This window comes from Oncorhynchus masou, chromosome 9 (genome assembly GCF_036934945.1).
Source record: "Oncorhynchus masou masou isolate Uvic2021 chromosome 9, UVic_Omas_1.1, whole genome shotgun sequence".
NCBI classification, from domain to species: Eukaryota; Metazoa; Chordata; class Actinopteri; order Salmoniformes; family Salmonidae; genus Oncorhynchus; species Oncorhynchus masou.
Window position 1 is genome coordinate 9,561,801 of NC_088220.1, and position 12,500 is coordinate 9,574,300.

Consider the following 12,500-nt stretch of genomic DNA (forward strand, 5'->3'; position numbering starts at 1 on the left):
AACAGGAGGAGAGGAGAGGAGGGGAGAGGAGAGGAGGGTAAAACAGGAGGGTAAGAACAGGAGAGGAGAGGAGGGTAAAACAGGAGGAGAGGAGGGTAAGAACAGGAGGAGATGAGAGGAGAGGAGGGTAAGGACAGGAAGAGAGGAGGGTAAGGAGGAGAGGAAAGGAGGGTAAGAACAGGAGGGAAGGAGAGGAGGGTAAGAACAGGAGGAGAGGAGGGTAAGGAGGAGAGGAAAGGAGGGTAAGAACAGGAGGGAAGGAGGGGAGGGTAAGAACAGGAGGAGATGAGGGTAAGAACAGGAGGAGAGAAACGGAGGGTAAGAACAGGAGGAGAGAGAGGAGGGTAAGAACAGGAGGAGAGAAACGGAGGGTAAGAACAGGAGGAGATGAGAGGAGGGTAAGAACAGGAGGAGAGGAGGGTAAGGAGAGGAGGGTAAGAACAGAAGGAGAGGAGAGGAGGGTAAGAACAGAAGGAGAGGAGGGTATGAAAGAAAAAGGACAGTAAGGACAGGTGGATTAATCACACTCCTCTACCTCAGAACAGGGGTTGTTTCTGTCACTTTTTCCTCCCTCCTTTCCCCTCTTCTTCTTCACTCTATATACTGATGGCCGGCCAATGACTGATGTTTAAATGTCTTCCTATAAAGGTCCATGGACTACAACATTAATCTTGCTGGACCTGATCAATGTTTACATTACTTCCTAGACTCTTAGGAAAACCCTTGTCAAGAACCTTTTTGGTTCCAAGTAGAACCCTTTTGGTTCCAGGTTAGAACCCTTTCGAGTTCCATGTAAAACCCTTCACGCAAAGAAGTTCTACATGGACACCAAATGAGTTCTAACAGGAACCAAAAAGTGTTTGTTGGTGAGTGTATAAAGTTCAATGGATTAGAAAGTGAATCTTACAACCTGATCCTGATCACTGTTCAATGTCTTCCTATAAAGGTCACTGGAAGAGAACATTAACCTTGGCTAGTGAATGTGTTGTTTTGACCACGCCCTCCTTGCTCCTTGCTCCTGGCCTGCCTTGCCTCTTCCACCCATCCATGTGTTAATATGGACAGAAAAGAGCAGAAGCTTTGTGAGCTGTCCTATCAGGCCTGGTGTCTCGTTAACTAGTTATTAACCCTGCGAGCTGATGTGTGTCCCAAATGGCACCCTATTCCCTACTTAGTCCACTTTTTTTTTTGCCAGGGTCTATGAGGCTCTGGTCAAAAGTAGTGCACTATGTAGGGAATAAGGTGTCATTTGGGACTTACTTATTTATACAGTGCACTGCTATAAGATGCAGTTGTCTTGGCTATATCAGTATGTAGACCTATATGTTGATAGGGAAGGTATATTAGTACAATATGATGTAGTAATTGTATGGTAATTAATGTAGGGCAGGTTAACTTTACCTAGTTCTCCTATACGGCTTGGTATGGTTTACAAATATATTATCATCAGGTCTTTATGTAGGTGTGTATCCTTCAAATATTGTGTTACCATGATTGTATGGTATTGGAATTGGGGTGAACTGCAGGCTCAACTTACCAAGCGCTCCTATAAGGCACATGCAGAAGAGCACAATGACACAGAAGAGCACGTCCATGTTCATCTTGCGTTCCAGTTTGCTGTGTTTGTACCTGGGTCTGTAGTTATTTAGCATGGACTTGGTCTCACGGCCTGAAACAAGAGATGAGCGAAACGCTGTAGCGGCGCCAACTTGGCCATCGGCGAGCCGCTAGTAAACCGCTACGTGGTCGCAAGCAGGTAAGTGTTTACTCAAACGAGGCTCGTCGTCTTTTCTGGTGTTCCAATTTAAAGACTCAAATGTTCCTATTGCTGTAATTAACGGACTTCGTAAATGTAATAACTTAACCAGGAACGTAAAGATGTAACAGTAGAGCTCAGAGGTCAGAGGTCATATTCACTTGCGTACACCACCAACCCAGCTGCGTGGTCTGTGTTTCTGACGGTACACCCCCTCTGTAACGGGTTTCTTCCAACTCCTCCTCTGACGAAGAGGTGGAACAAGGATCGGACCAAAATGCAGCGTGGTTCGTTAGATACATCTTTAATGATGAAGAAAACACGAACAATACAAAACAACAAACGTCGAAAACCGAAACAGCCCTGACTGGTGCAACAAACACAGAGACAGGAACAATCACCCACAAACACACAGTGAAACCCAGGCTACCTAAATATGGTTCCCAATCAGAGACAACGATAATCACCTGACTCTGATTGAGAACTGCCTCAGGCAGCCATAGACTAATCTATACACCCCTCACACAACCCCAAGACGAAACACACTACAAATAAACCCATGTCACACCCTGGCCTGACCCAATACATGAAGATAACATAATAGATATAGACCAGGACGTGACCCCCTCAGCAGCAGACTGTCAGTTCCAAAGCCCAACTTCCTGTTCCTGTCTGCAGAGAGAGATTCTTTCACACTCACGTCTCATTAGGTATTCATTACCCCCTATACATTCTCCATGAACGTGTCCAAAATGGCACCCAAAAGTACTGCGTCCAAATGTAGTGCACCACATAGGGAATAGGGTGCCATGCCCTACGGCCCTAGTCGAAAGTAGTGCACTACATAGGGAATAGGGTGCCATGCCCTACGGCCCTAGTCGAAAGTAGTGCACTACATAGGGAATAGGGTGCCATGCCCTACGGCCCTAGTCGAAAGTAGTGCACTACATAGGGAATAGGGTGCCATGCCCTACGGCCCTAGTCGAAAGTAGTGCACTACATAGGGAATAGGGTGCCATGCCCTACGGCCCTAGTCGAAAGTAGTGCACTACATAGGGAATAGGGTGCCATGCCCTACGGCCCTAGTCGAAAGTACCCATAGGAATAGGGTGCCATGCCCTACGGCCCTAGTCGAAAGTAGTGCACTACATAGGGAATAGGGTGCCATGCCCTACGGCCCTAGTTGAAAGTAGTTACATAGGGAATAGGGTGCCATGCCCTACGGCCCTAGTCGAAAGTAGTGCACTACATAGGGAATAGGGTGCCATGTCCTACGGCCCTAGTCGAAAGTAGTGCACTACATAGGGAATAGGGTGCCATGCCCTACGGCCCTAGTCGAAAGTAGTGCACTACATAGGGAATAGGGTGCCATGCCCTTTCACCCTGTGTGTATTTGGGTTGACCGTTGTTTATTTTGTTCACCGGAGAATAAACATTATATCGCTATCTGCTCTCTGCGCCTGATTCCACCCACCTTGACTAGACGTGACAGAATCCCGCACCACCCATGGAATCAGCAGGAGCAGCAGCGTCTCCTCTCCCATCGATGGAAGAGAGGGTCCTCCATCATACCAGCGTGCTTCACCAGATTGGTTCTGCTATGGACCAAATGATGGAGAGAATGGATCGATGGGAGAGGAGTGGCCTCCCCACCTCATCTCTACCAACCCCTTCTCCAGCACCTCCTGTTTCTGCGACCACATCTGGCTCTGGGGCTCTTCGGCTGACACTCCCACGGGAGTTTGACGGATCGGCGGCTGGGTGCCAGGGTTTCACCCGCCGATTCCGAGCTGTTTTTGACCATCCACCCGAGGGTCGGGCGGCGGTTGAACGGCTGTTCCACCTGCGTCAGGAGACGAGGAGCATACAGGATTTTTCCCTTGAGTTTAGGACTTTAGCAGCAGGAGCAGGATGGAACGACAGGGCCTTGATTGATCATTTTAGACGTAGTCTCAGGGAGGACGTCCGAAGGGAGCTGGCATGTCGGGACACCACATTCACACTGGATGGTCTTATCGATCTGGCTATCCGTCTCGACAACCTGCTGGCTGCTCGCGGGCGTTCGGATCAGGTCCTGTCGTTTCCAATCCCCAGCCCCCCTGTTCCTATCCCTATGGAATTAGGAGGTACGGCTTCAAGGGGGACCGGAGGAGGAGTGTCCTTCTGCACCAGTTGTGGTCGACGAGGGCACACGTCTGACCGGTGCTGGAGGAACTCGTCTAGGAGTCGGGAGGACAGGCGGAACACTGCTCGATCACCCCAGGTCAGTAAGCACCAAACTCATTCAGAGCTTCCTGTCGGTCATGTGTTTGTATTGATTTCTTTCCCTGGTTTTTCCCCATCTCTACAGCATAAGGCGCTAGTCGATTCAGGCGCAGCTGGGAATTTTATGGATCGTGGGCTTGCGTTAAGGCTAGGGATTCCCCTGGTGTCGTTAGATTGACCTTTCCCCGTGCACTCCTTAGATAGCCGACCATTAGGGTCAGGAGTAATTAGGGAGGCTACGGTGCTGCTGGACATGGTAACGCAGGGTGATCATAAGGAGCAGATTAGCCTGTTCCTTATAGATTCACCTGTGTTTCCAGTGGTTTTGGGGGTTCCCTGGTTAGCTCAACACAACCCGGTGATTTTCTGGCGACAGGGGGCTCTTAAGGGGTGGTCAGAGGAGTGTTCATGTAGGTGTATAGGAGTTGCCGTTGGTGCGACTACAGTGGAGAGTCCAGACCAAGTTTCCACCGTGCGCATTCCCTCTGAATATGCCGATTTGGCTATCACCTTCAGTAAAGGGAGGGCGACCCAATTACCACCTCATCGCCGAGAGGACTGTGCGATAAACCTTCTGGAAAACGCTGCACTTCCTAGGAGTCACGTGTATCCATTGTCCCAGGAGGAGACAGTTGCGATGCAAACATATGTTTCCGAATCGCTGGGACAGGGGTACATTCAGCCCTCCATATCACCCGTCTCCTCAAGCTTCTTTTTTGTGAAGAAGAAGGAAGGAGGTCTGCGTCCGTGTATTGATTATAGAGGTCTAAATTCCATCACAGTGGGGTTTAGTTACCCACTACCTCTCATCGCTATGGCAATGGAATCATTTCACGGGGCGCGTTTCTTCACAAAACTGGACCTGAGGAGCGCGTATAATCTGGTACGTATCCGGGGAGGAGATGAGTGGAAAACCGCATTTAGTACTACTTCTGGTCATTATGAGTACCGCGTCATGCCATACGGGTTGAAGAATGCTCCAGCCGTTTTTCAATCCTTTGTAGATGAGATTCTCCGAGACCTGCTCGTGCAGGGAGTGGTAGTGTACATTGATGACATCTTGATCTATTCTGCCACACGCGCGGAGCATGTGTCTCTGGTGCGTAAGGTACTTGGGCGACTACTGGAGCATGACCTGTATTGCAAGGCGGAGAAATGTGAGTTTTTCAAACAGTCCGTTTCCTTCCTGGGGTATCGTAATTCCACCTCCGGGGTGGTGATGGAGGATGATCGCGTTACAGCCGTGCGTAATTGGCCGACTCCGACCACGGTGAAAGAAGTGCAGCAGTTTTTAGGGTTTGCCAATTACTACCGGAGGTTTATCCGGGGTTTTGGTCAGGTGGCTGCTCCCATCACCTCACTGCTGAAGGGAGGACCGGTGCGCTTGCGCTGGTCAGCAGAGGCGGGCAGAGGTTTCAGTCGTCTGAAGGAGCTGTTCACCAATGCGCCCGTGTTGGCTCATCCGGACCCCTCTTTAGCGTTCATAATGGAGGTGGATGCGTCCGAGGCTGGGGTTGGAGCCGTGCTGTCCCAATGCTCGGGCGTGCCATCCAAACTCCGCCCGTGTGCTTTCTTTTCGAGCAAGCTCAGCCCAGCGGAGCGAAACTACGATGTGGGGGACCGGGAGTTGTTAGCTGTAGTCAAGGCTCTGAAAGTGTGGAGACATTGGCTTGAGGGGGCTAAATACCCTTTTCTCATCTGGACTGACCATCGTAATCTCGAGTACATCCGGGCAGCTAAGAGACTAAATCCACGTCAGGCTAGATGGGCCATGTTTTTTACTAGGTTCCAGTTTACCCTCACATATCGGCCAGGCTCCCAAAACACTAAAGCTGACCCACTGTCTCGCCTCTATGATACAGAGGAACGGTCAGTAGAGCCAACTCCCATCATTCCACCGTCATGTCTCGTGGCACCGGTGATATGGGAGGTGGACGCTGAGATAGAGAGGGCCTCACGGTCAGAGCCGGCTCCTCCTAACTGTCCAGTTGGGACCAAGTACGTGCCGAGGGTGGTCCGGGACAAGCTGATTAGGTGGGCTCATACTCTTCCCTCCTCGGGTCATCCTGGTATCAAGAGGACAGTGCAGAGTCTGAGAGGGAGATACTGGTGGCCCACATTGGCTAAAGACGTGAGACCCCTCCCCGTTCCACAACGGCCGTGGACACATTTATCGGTGGATTTTCTTACCGACCTTCCCCCGTCACAGGGAAGTACTACGATCCTGGTCGTTGTGGATCGGTTTTCTAAGTCCTGTCGTCTCATTCCGTTGCCCGATCTCCCTATGGCCCTGCAGACTGCTGAGGCTTTGTTTACCCATGTCTTCCGGCACTATGGGGTGCCTGAGGATATCGTCTCTGATCGGGGTCCCCAATTCACGTCCAGAGTGTGGAGGGCATTTATGGAGAGACTGGGGGTCTCGGTTAGCTTAACCTCAGGTTTTCACCCCGAGAGTAATGGGCAGGTGGAGCGCGTTAACCAGGATGTGGGCAGGTTTCTGCGGTCCTATTGTCGGGACCGGCCTGGTGAGTGGGCAAGGTATGTTCCATGGGCCGAACTAGCCCAGAACTCCTTACGCCACTCCTCTACTAACTTGTCTCCTTTTGAGTGTGTGTTAGGTTACCAGCCGGTCCTGGCTCCATGGCATCAGAGTCAGACCGAGGCTCCTGCGGTGGAGGAATGGGTACAGCGCTCCAAGGTCACCTGGAAAGCCGTTCAGGACTCATTACGGTTAGCGGGAGAACGGCAGAAGAGGAGCGCTGACCAGCACCGCAGTGAGACCCCCGTGTTTGCACCGGGGGACAGGGTCTGGCTCTCGACCCGAAACCTGTTTCTCCGCCTGCCCTGTCGGAAGCTGGGGCCGCAGTGTGTGGGGCCATTCAAAGTCCTGAGGAGAATAAACGAGGTGTGTTATAGGTTACAACTTCCTAGGTATTACCGTATTAACCCCTCGTTTCATGTGTCTCTCCTTAGGCCGGTGGTGGCTGGTCCCCTGCAAGAAGGTGAGGTGCCTGAGGTCCCTCCGCCCCCTCTGGACATCGAGGGGCCCCCGGCGTATACAGTTCGAGGCATTCTGGATTCTAGACGCCGGGTGGGGGGCCTACAGTACCTCGTGGACACGGTCCGGAGGAGAGATGCTGGGTGGGGGGCCTACAGTACCTCGTGGACTGGGACGGTCCGGAGGAGAGATGCTGGGTGGGGGGCCTACAGTACCTCGTGGACTGGGAGGGGTACGGCCCGGAGGAGAGATGCTGGGTTCCGGTGAGGGACATTTTGGACCCTTCCCTCCTGAGAGATTTCCACCGCCTCCATCCGGATCGCCCAGCACCTCGTCCTCCGGGTCGTCCTCGAGGACGGTGGCGGCGCGCTGCGGGAGCCACGCGTCAGGGGGGGTACTGTCATGACTTCCGCCGAAGTTGGCTCTCCTGCCCATACAGGCGGTGCTCGGCGGTCGTCGTCACCGTCCTATTAGCCACTACCGATCCCTTTTTCGTGTATCTGTTGGTTTTGTCTAATTGGTTTCACCTGTGTGTTGTTTAGTAAATTTGTGTCTGTATTTAATGTAGGTTGTCCCGCCCTTGTTTTGTGCGGGATTGTTTATGTTGTCATTCATTTTTGTCTGTCGGTGTTTTGTGTTTCCTATTCTCCGGTTAGTCTTTATCCTGTGTTGGATAATTTTCACCCTGTGTGTATTTGGGTTGACCGTTGTTTATTTTGTTCACCGGAGAATAAACTTTATATCGCTATCTGCTCCCTGCGCCTGATTCCACCCACCTTGACTAGACGTGACACATCAGGAGAAATACAGTAAAGTATTGGTTTATTTAGAGCATCAGGAGAAATACAGTAAAGTAATGGTTTATTTAGAGCACCAGGAGAAATACAGTAAAGTATTGGTTTATTTAGAGCATCAGGAGAAATACGGTAATGTAATGGTTTATTTAGAGCACCAGGAGAAATACAGTAAAGTATTGATTTATTTAGAGCATCAGGAGAAATACAGTAAAGTAATGGTTTATTTAGAGCACCAGGAGAAATACAGTAAAGTATTGGTTTATTTAGAGCTTCAGGAGAAATACGGTAATGTATTCATCCATTTAGCTTGGCTTCATTCATACACAACATGACTGGTTTGGTTGGCCTCTTTGGATACAGTATAATAGTGTTGTTGTTGTTACTACTCACATGTAACCTTTGAAATAATTGAGGTTATCGTTGGGTTTTTCAACGACTACTGTGCTGTTGAAGTGTTGCGGATTAAAGAAAATATGAAAATGAAAATAAATATAAAAATACACACATTCAAACTGTTTATGAGGAAGGCAGGAAGGACACTTTCCCAGAAATGGAATGTGTTTCGATGGTTCCAGAATCCATTAAAACAAACCTGTAATTCCAGAAGTTTTCATTATAACTCATGAATACAAAGACACATTATTTCAAAGAATGTTGGCCTTATTTCAGTGAGAAATGACACAGTGAGTGACTCAGTGACCTTTCATTAGAGCATCATGACACAGTGAGACCTTTCATAATGACTCAGTGAGACCTTTCATAACGACACAGTGAGACCTTTCATAACGACACAGTGAGACCTTTCATAATGACACAGTGAGTGAGACCTTTCATAATGACACAGTGAGACCTTTCATAACAGTGAGACCTTTCATAACGACACAGTGAGACCTTTTGACACAGTGAGACCTTTCATAATGACACAGTGAGACCTTTCATAATGACACAGTGAGACCTTTCATAATGACACAGTGAGACCTTTCATAATGACACAGTGAGACCTTTCATAATACAGTGAGACCTTTCATAATGACACAGTGAGACCTTTCATAATGACACAGTGAGACCTTTCATAATGACACAGTGAGACCTTTCATAATGACACAGTGAGACCTTTCATAATGACACAGTGAGCCCTTTCATAATGACACAGTGAGACCTTTCATAACGACACAGTGAGACCTTTCATAATGACACAGTGAGACCTTTCATAATGACACAGTGAGACCTTTCATAACGACAAGTGAGACCTTTCATAATGACACAGTGAGACCTTTCATAATACAGTGAGACCTTTCATAACGACACAGTGAGACCTTTCATAATGACACATGAGACATAGTGAGACCTTTCATAATGACACAGTGAGACCTTTCATAATGACACAGTGAGACCTTTCATAATGACACAGTGAGCCCTTTCATAATGACACAGTGAGACCTTTCATAACGACACAGTGAGACCTTTCATAATGACACAGTGAGACCTTTCATAACGACACAGTGAGACCTTTCATAATGACACAGTGAGACCTTTCATAATGACACAGTGAGACCTTTCATAATGACACAGTGAGACCTTTCATAATGACACAGTGAGACCTTTCATAATGACACATGACCTTTCATAATGACACAGTGAGACCTTTCATAATGAACAGTGAGACCTTTCATAATGACACAGTGAGACCTTTCATAATGACACAGTGAGACCTTTCATAATGACACAGTGAGACCTTTCATAATGACACAGTGAGACCTTTTTAACGACACAGTGATGAGACCTTTCATAATGACACAGTGAGACCTTTCATAATGACACAGTGAGACCTTTCATAGACCTTTCATAATGACACAGTGAGACCTTTCATAACGACACAGTGAGACCTTTCATAACGACACAGTGAGTGAGACCTTTCATAATGACACAGTGAGACCTTTCATAACGACACGGTGAGACCTTTCATAATGACACAGTGAGACCTTTCATAACGAGGCCTTATATTTTCAAAACAGGGACTTTAACATCATTAATCCTCACCTGTGTATAGAGTCCTGGGACGACCTGTCTCTGTTTGAGGTTGGTCTCTCCATCCAGGGGGGCGGTCTCAACGTGACACACCCTGTTGGGTCGGAGGTGTGGAGAAACAACAGGTCAGGTGGGAGGATCTCGTTAGACACCACCTTCACGAAGGCTCCCACCCTCACGTCCTTCCAACGACGCTCCACAAAGTCCCCCCTCCTTTCTGAGAACCAGGGGTGGCAGCGTTAATGAACTGGTATCATGTCATTTCAATAGGCTTTCAACGTGAATGAACTGTTTATTACATTTGTTTAATGGCAGAGACTGTATGGTTATTTATTAACAAGATAACTCATACAATTATTCCTGGAACTTATTTAACCTTTGTGTGTCTGAGAAAGTGAAATAATCAAATCAAATGTTCTGATACGATTACGGGGCCAAGGAGCATCTTTCTCAAGAAGAGAGAGGTTTATTGTGGCTCATAGAGAACAGTGCATCTCTCTCACTCTCTCTCTCTGTCTCTCTCTGTCTCTCTCTGTCTCTCTCTCTCTGTCTCTCTCTCTCTCTCTCTCTCTGTCTCTCTGTCTCTCTCTCTCTCTCTGTCTCTCTCTCTCTCTCTGTCTCTCTCTCTCTGTCTCTGTCTCTCTCTCTCTCTCTCTCTCTCTGTCTCTCTTTCTCTCAATTCAATTCAATTCAATTCAAGGGCTTTATTGGCATGGGAAACATGTGTTAACATTGCCAGAGCAAGTGAGGTAGATAATATATACAGTGAATATATAAAGTGAAATAAACAATAAAAATGAACAGTAAACATTACACATACAGAAGTTTCAAAACAATAAAGACAATACAAATGTCATATTATATATATATATATACAGCGTTTTAACAATGTACAAATGGTAAAGGACACAAGATAAAATAAATAAGCATAAATATGGGTTGTATTTACAATGGTGTGTGTTCTTCACTGGTTGTCTCAATTCAATTCAATTCAATTCAAGGGGCTTTATTGGCATGGGAAACATGTGTTAACATTGCCAAAGCAAGTAAGGTAAACAATAAAAATTAACAGTAGACATCACACATACAGAAGTTTCAAAACAATAAAGACATTGAAAATGTCATATTATATATATATATACAGTGTTTTTACAAGGTACAAATTTGAAAGGACACAAGATAAAATAAATAAGCATAGATATGGGTTGTATTTACAATGGTGTTTGTTCCTCACTGGTTGCCCTTTTCTCGTGGCAACAGGTCACAAATCTTGCTGCTCTGATGGCACACTGTGGAATTTCACCCAGTAGATATGGGAGTTTTTCAAAATTGGATTTGTTTTCGAATTCTTTGTGGATCTGTGTAATCTGAGGGAAATATGTCTCTCTAATATGGTCATACATTGGGCAGGAGGTTAGGAAGTGCAGCTCAGTTTCCACCTCATTTTGTGGGCAGTGAGCACATAGCCTGTCTTCTCTGAGAGCCATGTCTGCCTACGGCGGCCTTTCTCAATAGCAAGGCTATGCTCGCTGAGTCTGTACATAGTCAAAGCTTTCCTTAATTTTGGGTCAGTCACAGTGGTCAGGTATTCTGCCGCTGTGTACTCTCTGTGTAGGGCCAAATAGCATTCTAGTTTGTTAATTCTCTGTAATTATCTTTTTGTTTTTGTTAATTGTGCTCTGTTCTCAGGGTGTGTTTGTGTTTGTCAAGGGGACTCTTCTAATTATCTTTTTTGTTTTCTCAGGTGATTTCTCTCTAATTGTGCACTGCTGTCTCTGTAGGGTGTGTTTGTGTTTGTGCAGAGCCCCAGACCAGCTTGCTTATGTTGAAATTTATGTTCCTTTTGATGGCATAGAATGCCCTTCTTGGGACTCTCTGATCATCAGCAAACAGCAGACAGGTGATCTGTGGAAGGTTTGTCTATCTGTCTCTCCCTCTCTGAATCTTCCTTTTAGGTGGTTATAGAATTTAACAGCTCTTATTATTTCTGAGATTTTGATAATTAGTCTCTCTCTGACATGCACTATTTGGATGTAGACATCTATCCTTCGTTGTACACGGAGGATATTTTTGCATGAATTCTGCGTGCAGAGTCTCAATTTGGATAGTTTTGTCCCATTTTCTAAATGTCTTGATAGTCAAACTGGTGACCATTATCCTTCTGGACAAACCTAGACATGATCCTTCACAACCATAAAGGGCAATGGGCTCTATGACTGATTCTGGATAGTATTTTTATCCTTCTGGATAATCAAACTCCTGACCAATTGGTATACTAGACATGAAATTTATGTTCCTTTTGATGGCAAATAGAATGCCCTTCTGGATAGTCAAACTTGACATCATTATCTTCAGATCGTTCACAGCTTTGTGGAAGTCAAACCTGTGGCGCTGATGTTTAGGCCAAGGTATGTATAGTTTTTTGTGTGCTCTAGGGACAGTGTCTAGACATGACCATTAGATGGAATTTGTATTTGTGGTCCTGGTGACTGACCATTATTTTCCATTATTTTGGTCAAACTTACATGAGATTTACTGTCAGGGCCCAGGTCTGACAGAATCTGATAGTCAAATAAGATGACCATTAGGTGCTGCTGTATGACCATTATCCTTGGGTTGGACATGACAGAAGTGCTAGACATGACCATTATCCTTC

The 12,500-nt window shown here is 46.8% G+C and overlaps 1 pseudogene; it reads right to left on the reverse strand.

The window, feature by feature from the left end:
• The window catches only part of LOC135545404 (phospholipid-transporting ATPase VB-like), a 23,396-nt pseudogene that overhangs the window by 4,328 nt on the left and 6,568 nt on the right, over positions 1 to 12,500 (reverse strand).